Here is an 11,056-nt window from a genome sequence, read left to right on the forward strand (position 1 = left end):
ACAGTCTGCCTCACCTGTATCAGCCGTGCAGGTGAAAATCATATTGTAAAACCACAGCAATTTATGGCCATACCATGTGCACTGAACCAACCGCCATACATATTTATACTAAGCATAGCATATTATTGCTACAGGACTGTACGGCAAAGTAAACTTCGATCCTGAGCACTGAAAGAATGCTCCGGGCACCTAGTTTAGGAACTGGGTGGTGTATCCATGAGGGTAGCGTTCCCCCTCACCCCTCTCTTCAGGGCCTGAAAGAGTATTGTGCATACACAGCAGCTTGTCAATCACTGCCCTAAGGGGACTCCTAAACTGTCAGAGATTTATCGTTCCCTTCGGGCAGAAAGCCGGCATCAAAAAAGTAGCAATTTTATGCCGTGCTAGCCAATTTTCTAAAAAAACAATGAAGGGCTTAGCAGGAAGGACGTGGCCTCTAGCAATTTTTGCCAGAAACTGGCTTAAATTATATCAGAAATGTGCTCCATAGCTGGTGCAAATTTCCATTTCTGGTGCAAAGGCAGGCAAAGATGCAATACATTTATTAAGGGGGTTGTCCAGAATCAGAAAAATGTGGCTGCTTTCTTCCACAAAGAAGACCACTCCTGTCTACAGGTTGTGGGTGGCAGTGCATCTCAGCCCCATTCACTTCATGGAGCTGAGCAGGAATAAGAGACACACAACCCATGGATAGGTGGGGTACCATTTTTGGAAGAAAGCAGCACTGGTTTCCTGATCCTTGGCAACCCCTTCAAAATAATAAAATAAAGTTTCAAATTGTTATCCTACTATGAGCGCTGCAAGTGTCAGGTGAAGTGGGTCCTGTGCAAAGTCAAAAAGAAAAACTGCGCTGCTCTCAATCGACAGAATTAGATCCAGCCAGTCCACAAAGTTTCCTGATGTGGCCAATAACTGGTTTGCTAGATGTGGACTCAAAAAACAACAACTCTGCTTCTATATCCCGTGCCCCTGACGAAGCAGTGGTGAAACCAGGCACATGATGGAAAACCAGTTTTAAAGGGGTTGTCCCATGATTGTCAAAAATGAAAATCAGACATCATATAGTACATGACCATTTTTCTATCAAAGCTAGAACCAGCCCTGTACCTCACATGGATCCAGAGATCTCCCCATTCATTGCTCTGCTAGATTTATGTCAATCTGACAGCTCAAGGGGAGTGTATTTTCTGCTGCAGCTCAGGGGGCGTGTCCGTGCTCTCCCTATCACAAATCAGGAGGCAGTTGCAGGGGGTGGAACTGAGCATGTGCGACCATTTCACTGAGCAGGACCAGGAAAGAGGAAAAAGAACAAACAGCAGGTGGCGCTATACAGATATTTTATTGAATAACTGTGCCCATACACAATTTGTACTTGCATGCAATTACAAAAGTATTCAGATCCAGGTGCTGGTTTGAAAACTGAAGAATATTTTTCGTGGGACAATTCCTTTCATTACTGTATGCCTGTGATTTTATAAACTTTGTAAGTACAATGAATGCTGGGTATTTAACCACCTCCGGACCGCCTAACGCAGATCTGCGGTCCGGAGGTGGCAGCTCTGCGCAGAGTCACGCATATATGCGTCATCTCGCGAGAGCCGTGATTTCCTGTGAACGCGCGCACAGGAACGGAAGGTAAGCGAGTGGATCTCCAGCCTGCCAGCGGCGATCGTTCGCTGGCAGGTTGGAGATGTGATTCTTTTATTTATTTTTTTAACCCCTAACAGGTATATTAGACGCTGTTTTGATAACAGCGTCTAATATACCTGCTACCTGGTCCTCTGGTGGTCCCTTTTGTTTGGATCGACCACCAGAGGACACGGGTAGCTGTGTAAAGTACCAGAAAACACCACTACACCCCCCCCCCCCGTCACTTATTAACCTCTTATGAACCCATGATCACCCCATATAGACTCCCTGATCACCCCCCTGTCATTGATCACCCCCCTGTAAGGCTCCATTCAGACGTCGGTATGATTTTTACGGATACATGGATCGGATCCGCAAAACACATACGGACGTCTGAATGGAGCCTGACAGGGGGGTGATCACCCCATATAGACTCCCTGATCACCCCCCTGTCATTGATCACGCCCTGTAAGGCTCCATTCAGACATTTTTTTTGGCCCAAGTTAGCGGAAATTGTTATTTTTATTGTTTTTGTTTTTGTTTTTTCTTACTAAGGCTCCTTTCACACCTGCGTTCAGGTGTCCGCTCGTGAGCTCCGTTTGAAGGGGCTCACAAGCGGCCCTGAACGCAGCCGTCTGGCCCTAATGCATTCTCAGTGGAGGCAGATCCACTGAGAATGCATCCGCCTGCCAGCGCTCAGCCTCCGCTCAGTGAGCGGACACCTGAACGCTGCAAGCAGCGTTCGGGTGTCCGCCTGGCTGTGCGGAGGCGAGCGGATCCGTTCCGACTTACAATGTAAGTCAATGGGGACGGATCCGCTTGAAGATGACACCATATGGCTCAATCTTCAAGCGGATCCGTCCCCCATTGACTTTCAATGTAAAGTCTGAACGGATCCGCTCAGACTACTTTCACACTTAGAAAATTTTTCAAAGTTATAATGCAGACGGATCCGTTCTGAATGGAGCCACCGTCTGCATTAATATGAGCGGATCCGTTCAGAACGGATCCGATCGAACGCAGGTGTGAAAGTAGCCTAAGTCTCATATTCCACTAACTTGTGTCAAAAAATAAAATCTCACATGAACTCCCCATACCCCTCACGGAATCAAAATGCGTAAATTTTTTTTAGACCTTTATATTCCAGACTTCTTCTCACGCTTTAGGGCCCCTAAAATGCCAGGGCAGTATAAATACCCCACATGTGACCCTATTTTGGAAAGAAGACACCCCAAGGTATTCCGTGAGGGGCATATTGAGTCCATGAAAGATTGAAATTTTTGTCCCAAGTTAGCGGAAAGGGAGACTTTGTGAGAAAATACAAAAATAAATCAATTTCCGCTAACTTGTGCCCAAAAAAAATAATTCTAGGAACTCGCCATGCCCCTCACGGAATACCTTGGGGTGTCTTCTTTCCAAAATGGGGTCACATGTGGGGTATTTATACTGCCCTGGCATTTTAGGGGCCCGAAAGCGTGAGAAGAAGTCTGGGATCCAAATGTCTAAAAATGCCCTCCTAAAAGGAATTTGGGCCGCTTTGCGCATCTAGCCTGCAAAAAAGTGTCACACATGTGGTATCGCCGTACTCAGGAGAAGTTGGGAAATGTGTTTTGGGGTGTCATTTTACATATACCCATGCTGGGTGAGATAAATATCTTGGTCAAATGCCAACAAAAAAAATGGGAAAAGTTGTCTTTTGCCAAGATATTTCTCTCACCCAGCATGGGTATATGTAAAATGACACCCCAAAACACATTCCTCAACTTCTCCTGAGTACGGCGATACCAGATGTGTGACACTTTTTTGCAGCCTAGGTGGGCAAAGGGGCACACATTCCAAAGTGCACCTTTCGGATTTCACCAGTCATTTTTTACAGATTTTGATTGCAAACTTCTTCTCACACATCTGGGCCCCTAGAATGCCAGGGCAGTATAACTACGCCACAAGTGACCCCATTTTGGAAAGAAGACACCCCAAGGTATTTTGTGATGGGCATAGTGAGTTCCTGGAAGTTTTTATTTTTTGTCACAAGTTAGTGGAATATGAGACTTTGTAAGAAAAAAATAAAAATAAAAAAAATCATCATTTTCCGCTAACTTGTGACAAAAAATAAAAAGTTCTATGAACTCACTATGCCCATCAGTGAATACCTTAGGGTGTCTACTTTCCGAAATGGGGTCATTTGTGGGGTGTTTGTACTGTCTGGGCATTGTAGAACCTCAGGAAAGATGACAGGTGCTCAGAAAGTCAGAGCTGCTTCAAAAAGCGGAAATTCACATTTTTGTACCATAGTTTGTAAATGCTATAACTTTTACCCAAACCTTTTTTTTTTTTTTACCCAAACATTGTTTTTTTTTTATCAAAGACATGTAGAACAATAAATTTAGTGAAAAATTTATATATGGATGTCGTTTTTTTTTGCTAAATTTTACAACTGAAAGTGAAAATTTCGATTTAATAACAAAAAAAGTAAAAATGTCAGCAGCAATGAAATACCACCAAATGAAAGCTCTATTAGTGAGAAGAAAAGGAGGTAAAATTCATTTGGGTGGTAAGTTGCATGACCGAGCAATAAACGGTGAAAGGAGTGTAGTGCCGAAGTGTAAAAAGTGGCCTGGTCATTAAGGGGTTTTCAGCTAGTGGGGTTGAAGTGGTTAAAAGTGGTTGCGGTACTTCGCTATTCCTCGCTCTTTTCTGGTTGGCTATAGGAGCAGAGTTTCAAGTTTTAAAGTGGTTTTCCACTTTAAAAATCAATAACCAAAGTTATTCAACGAAGTCACGCGCGACTTTGCGAATAACTGACTTTAGCCCATTAGAGCCCATACATTCTAATACTGTACGGAGACAGATCTCTGTACAGTATTAATCCGAAGTTATGAATAAAGCGACTTCGGATGTAACAGCAGAAGCTCGCTTCGCTCATCTCTAATGGAGAGCAAAACACGTAAGTGCGGCCAGCGCTCCATTTGCGTCTATAGAGTTAACTGAGCTCAGCTATTTCCAGCAGTCCCATAGAAATTAATGGAGGGTGGCTGCGCATGCCTGGCTGCCCTTTGCTCACTTTGAGGGACCCACGCCTATCTGACATTGGAGGCATAGCCTAGTGATATGCCACTAATGTCTCAGATGAGACCACCCCTTTAAAGTGGATGTCCAAACCTTTACAAGCAAAGGCCTAGTGCCCATCACTATCGGATCGGCAACACCCGTCCCCACCGATCGGCTGTTGTGCAGGAATTACACATCTCCATCTGTAGTGCAGTGGACAGAGCTGGTTACTATTGCGCTGCTCCCATTGCACTGCAGATGGAGCAGTACAATTCCTGCACTGAACCTGTTGCAGAACAGCTAATTGGCGGGGGTGTCAGATAGAGGTGGCCTGTCCATAGGATAGGCCACGGATCAGCAACCTCCGTCACTCCAGCTGTTCTAAAATGACAACTCCCCGAATCTTCCTTTCATTTCTCTGGGAGTAACAAGAACAGCCAATTAGGGTTACATGCTGGGAGTTGTAGTGCAGCTGGAGTGCCGAAAGCTGCTGATCCCTGGGATAGGCCATCACTTGTAAAGCTGTAGACAAACCGTTTTTCACATGGTTTTGCCAGTAGTCCATGTCCATTACACTTTCGTATTTAGATAATTACTTCTAGTACAGTACTGCGTGGCATTTTGACCCAAGTACAATAGACATTATCAATGACGACAGACCGGCTTAGCTTGTGTTGTGTGATAAGGAGTAGGGCGATGAACATAGGCAGGGCGTTGTCAGACATGAGCGCACTGCTTATCAGGGTAGACATCAGAGAGCAGATGATTCCTAATGTCAAAGGGCCTTGAAGCTGCAAGTCAAGACGGCTTATAATACAGCCAATTCCCCGGGAATAATCAGATCATCTTTTATATTGCAGCCTATAGTTTACAGAATACACGCACAATCTATGTGGGAATGACCTCACGACAGTTCAAAAAACGGATCCGGGAGCATGTACTAGCAATTGAAGCCGCACAAGAGATAACTGACATACAATTATTAACAACGATACCGAGGCATTTTAAAGCGGAACATGCCTGCGATGGATCAGCCCTACGCTTCCGAGGGATTGATCATGTAATGATCTCCCAAAGAGGTGGAAATTGGAAGAAACTATTGGCCCAGCGAGAGACACGCTGGATATACACTCTGAAAACTATGGGCCCTGTGGGATTGAATGACTATAACAGCTATGCTCCATTCCTCTAGATCACCCTTGTCGTATTTTAAAGTCTGGATCATCACAGAACCACCAGGTAACATGGGTTCAATTTTAATAATTTTTGTTAATTACTGTTATTTACTTGTTGATGAAATGATGTATATTTCTTTTAGCAGCGATTTGGTCATGTGTTGTCCCGTCTGTGACACCAGTGGTGGGCTGCCTCAATTTAGCAGCCACATGGTGGTTCTGTCTTTTGTTATGTGTTTTGATATGGATACTGACCTTCTATGCATCTCTGTTTTTTGGTTCTGGTTTTTCTTAGTAAGCTATGAATGTCTGGATAACATACACCCTGGAATATGGAACTCCCTGGTCTATGGACTGACATGAGAAAAATCTGTGGTACCTAACATACAAGGCATCAGGAGAAAAAGAAGAAAAAGGTGCGGAGATGATCAAGGTGGTCCGGATCTCCCCGATCCATGGAAAACTCCTGAATGTGTATATACATCGGGACACTAAACAGTGTCCCTATGTTTATTGATATCGTCAGTGAATTATAAAAGAGTCTTTGGAATGAGATGTATGTGGGTTGGGTTTTGAATGACCATAGTGAGTAAATAGGGAGGGGTGGACTGGACTCTGATACCATCAATATAAGTCCCCTTCATGGAACACTGGCACTGGGTATTTTCACTTACACACCCTGGCACTCTTCTTTCTATCTCTACTTTCTTTTATGCACTTGCACTTTAATAATTGGTGGTATCAGAGCACAATTGGACCTTGAACAACGATTCGGGGTATGGGATTAATTATATGTAATAACTGAACGTCCCCTGTGTTGGGACAATTCTATGTTGCACATTAGATAATGGCATATACTATGGTATTCATAGATATGTCATCAATATGGGATATGTAGTACTTTTCTGCATAATCATTATAATGTATATAATTTTATAGAGTCTGACATTCACCAAATTATATATGCACTGATGAGGCATTTCTTTAGGTATTTTGTTTTTCATCATTTTTTATTCTTACTTATACATATACTTATATTTACCTATAGTAACTGTAGAGATGTATGTTCCATCTATATAGGCCATGTAGGATACCTAAGTATTCCTGCATAGCAAAGAGCGATGATAACAAGCTAGGTGGCTGTGGAGGATTGAGGAAGTTGCTGGTCCGATCATGTGACCCGCCTCGTGACTCGGTTGCTAGGAAATGAGGATGCCATGGGAGCGTGTCATAAGTGTGGGGCGTGACGTCGCTCTCTGGCGCCTCTGCCCTGTGTGACCGAGCCGTGATGCGGATCGCATGTTGGTATGCGATCGTCTGAGTGCCGTCCATGACCCAGCACAAGGTGATGGTGAGTGATGCGGAAGGCTAATAGAAGGGGAGGATGAATAATGGCTGATGCATAGGATTGAATGATGCGGTGTTTAGGGTCCGGAGAGGTAGATGGGCGGTGCTAACATTCTGAGATCAGGTGACCGATGACGTGACGGAACATGACTGACTATTGGCCGGGCATTGACTGGGCACGCCCCTCTATACAAGGAGCAGCTGATCGGCTCAACTAGGGAAAGCTGAGTGGATGCGTTTGGATTGGCTGAACCTGGATGTCAGGGGTATATAGGAGGTCAGTATGGAGGAAGTCAGTATGCCCCAAGAGGAAGCAATTCAGCGAAACGATCGTCGGGCGGCTGCTTCAGACCAGGGTCAGTAGGTAATAATTGCACTTGCACTTTAAACTGTGATCTTTTTCTTCCCCCGTTCCTTTTGCAGTCCCTGCCCAGTGTTGGCTGCACCCAGGCTTACACTCCTTTAATGTTTGGAGTGTTTATGTATTTATGTCCTGGATGCTATCACCATTATAGGTGCCCCACTGGGCTGTTACTGCTCTACAATTGTGTATGGGGGGATACTAGTCCCTTATTGGTTTGGAGCTCACTCTGTTTTTATACAAATTATTTGTAACACCGTAGTGTTCCCATTATGTGCTGTTTTTGTATATGTTTTAACTGATATACCATTTAATGTTTTTGGATATCCAATAAAGGAAATAATTAATTAAAATTGCTCTCTGTGTGGCTGCTCTTTGAGCTTTGTAGGCGATAATACGAATAACTCCATGCGAGATATTTATGACATATTTGTTTTTTGGTGTTTTACAGAATACACGCACAGGCAGCACGCACCCATTCTCATCGGATGCAGTTTGGTTAACTGGGGAGTAAAAAAATATATATATATTATATAATAAATTAATATTTAATTAATAAATTCTAATAAAAATATATTATATTTTATATATCAACATTTTTGTTTTTAGCAGACAATGGTAGTGCATAAAAATATACCATATGCACCTACCATTTGACACTTTTTGTTTGCATCTCCCTTTGCTAAGCGGCAGCATGAAGATATTCCAGCTCAACAAAATGTCTCATCAAAAAATTATTAAAGAGTATTTTTATTTTCTCATTTATGTGTTATAGAATAGAAGATTGTACCGTTTTGAAATATACAGTCGTGGCCAAAAGTTTTGAGAATTACATAAATATTGGAAATTGGAAAAGTTGCTGCTTAAGTTTTTATAATAGCAATTTGCATAAACTCCAGAATGTTATGTTGAGTGATCAGATGAATTGCATAGTCCTTCTTTGCCATGAAAATTAACTTAATCCCCCCAAAAACTTTCCACTGCATGTCATTGCTGTCATTAACCTCTTCAGGACATAGGGTGTACATGTACGCCCTTATGTCCTGGTACTTAAGGACACAGGGCGTACCTGTACGTCCTGTGTATTTCTGATCACCGCCGCGCATCATTGAGCAGGCACTTTGGCTAAATGCCCCCCCCATGTCGGCGATCGGCGCAAACCGCAGGTCAATTCAGACCTGCGGTTTGCGGCTTTTATCTATTGCGGTGGTGGCGTGTGGCGGTGCCGTCGGGTCCCCATGCGACTGGTGATGAGCCTGTGAGATCCAGCCCCCTTGATCTCACAGGCCCCGGAATCTGTATGAGTAATACACCGTATTACTCCTACAGCCAATGCATTCCAATACAGAAGTATTGGAATGCATTGCAAAGGATTAGACCCCCAAAAGTTCAGGTCCCAAAGTGGGACAAAAAATTTGAAAAAATAAAGTCCGCCCCCAAAATTTTTTTTAAAGTTCCAAGTAAAAATACACAAAAACGTCATTTTCCCCAAATAAAGTTAAAAAAAAATTGGTAAAAAATGGGGGGGGGGGGAGTATACATATTAGGTATCACTGCGTTCGCATCGACCGGCTCTATAAACCTATCACATGACCTAACCCCTCAGATAAACACCGTAAAAAATAAAAACTGTGGCTAAAGAAACCATTTTTTTTGTCACCTTACAACACAAAAAGTACAATAGCAAGCGATCAAAGAGGAGTTTACCCACCAAAATAGTGCCAATCTAACCGTCACCTCATCCCGCAAAAAATGGGCCCCTACCTGAGACAATTGCCCAAAACTAAAAAAACTATGGCTCAGAATATGCAGACATTAAAACATCATTTTTTTTTGTTTCAAAAATGATATTATTGTGTAAAACTAACATAAAAAAAAGTATACATATTAGGTATCGCTGCATCCGTATCGACCGGCTCTATAAATATATCACATGACCTAACCCCTCAGATGAACACCGTAAAAAATTTGAAATACAAACTGTGCTAAATAAACCATTTTTTGTCACCTTACATGTCAAAAAGTGTAATAGCAAGCGATCAAAAAGTCACACGCACCCCAAAATATTGCCAATAAAACCGTCATCTCATCCCGCAAAAATCATACCCTACCCAAGGTAATTGCCCAAAAACTGAAAATATTATGGCTCTCAGACTATGGAAACACTAAAACATGATTTTTTTTTTGCTTCAAAAAAGAAATCATTGTGTAAAACTTACATAAATAAAAAAGTATACATATTAGGTATCGCCGCGTCCATGACACCCTGGTCTATAAAAATACCACATGTTCTAACCTGTCAGATGAATGTTGTAAATAACAAAAAATAAAAATGGTGCCAAAACAGCTATTTCTTGTTATCTTGCCTCACAAAAAGTGTAATATAGAGCAACCAAAAATCATTGTACCCTAAACTAGTACCAAAAAAACTGCCACCCTATCCCGTAGTTTCTAAAATGGGGTAAATTTTTGGGGGTTTCTACTCTAGGGGTGCATCAGGGGGGCTTCAAATGGGACATGGTGTAAAAAACAAACAAAAAACAGTCCAGCAAAATCTGCCTTCCAAAAACCGTATGGCATTCCTTTCCTTCTGCACCCTGCCGTGTGCCTGTACAGCAGTTTACGACCACATATGAGGTGTTTCTGTAAACTACAGAATATGGGCAATAAATATTGAGTTTTGTTTGGCTGTTAACCCTTGCTTTTGTTACTGGAAAAAATGGATAAAAATGGAAACTGTGCCAAAAAATTGAAATTCTGAAATTTCATCTCCATTTGCCAGTAACTCTTGTGGAACACCTAAAGGGTTAACAACATTTGTAAAAATCAGTTTTGAATACCTTGAGGGGTGTAGTTTCTTAGATGGGGTCACTTTTATGGAGGTTCTACTCCAGAGGGGCTTCAAATGGGACATGGTGTCAAAAAAAACAGTCCAGCAAAACCTGCCCAGAAACCGTATGGCATTGCTTTCCTTCTGCGCCCTGCCGTGTGCCCGTACAGCAGTTTACCACCACATATGGGGTGTTTCTGTAAACTACAGAATTAGGGCCATAAATATTGACTTTTGTTTGGCTGTTAACCCTTGCTTTGTAACTGTAAAAAAAATTATTAAAATGGAAAATCTGCCAAAAAAGTGAAATTTTTAAATTGTATCTCTATTTTCCATAAATTCTTGTGGAACACCTAAAGGGTTAACGATGTTTGTAAAATCAGTTTTGAATACCTTGAGGGGTGTAGTTTCTTAGATGGGGTCATTTTTGGGTGGTTTCTATTATATAGGCCTCACAAAGTGACTTCAGACATGAACTTGTCCCTAAAAATTGGGTTTTTTAAAATTTCTGAAAAATTTCAAGATTTGCTTCCAAACTTCTAAGCCTTGTAACATCCCCAAAATATAAAATACCATTCTCAAAATGATGCAAACATGAAGTAGACATATGGGGAATGTAAAGTAATTACTATGTTTGGAGGTATTACTATGTATTATAGAAGTAGA

The sequence above is a fragment of the Bufo gargarizans genome, chromosome 7 (assembly GCF_014858855.1).
Source record: "Bufo gargarizans isolate SCDJY-AF-19 chromosome 7, ASM1485885v1, whole genome shotgun sequence".
In the NCBI taxonomy this organism is placed as follows: Eukaryota; Metazoa; Chordata; class Amphibia; order Anura; family Bufonidae; genus Bufo; species Bufo gargarizans.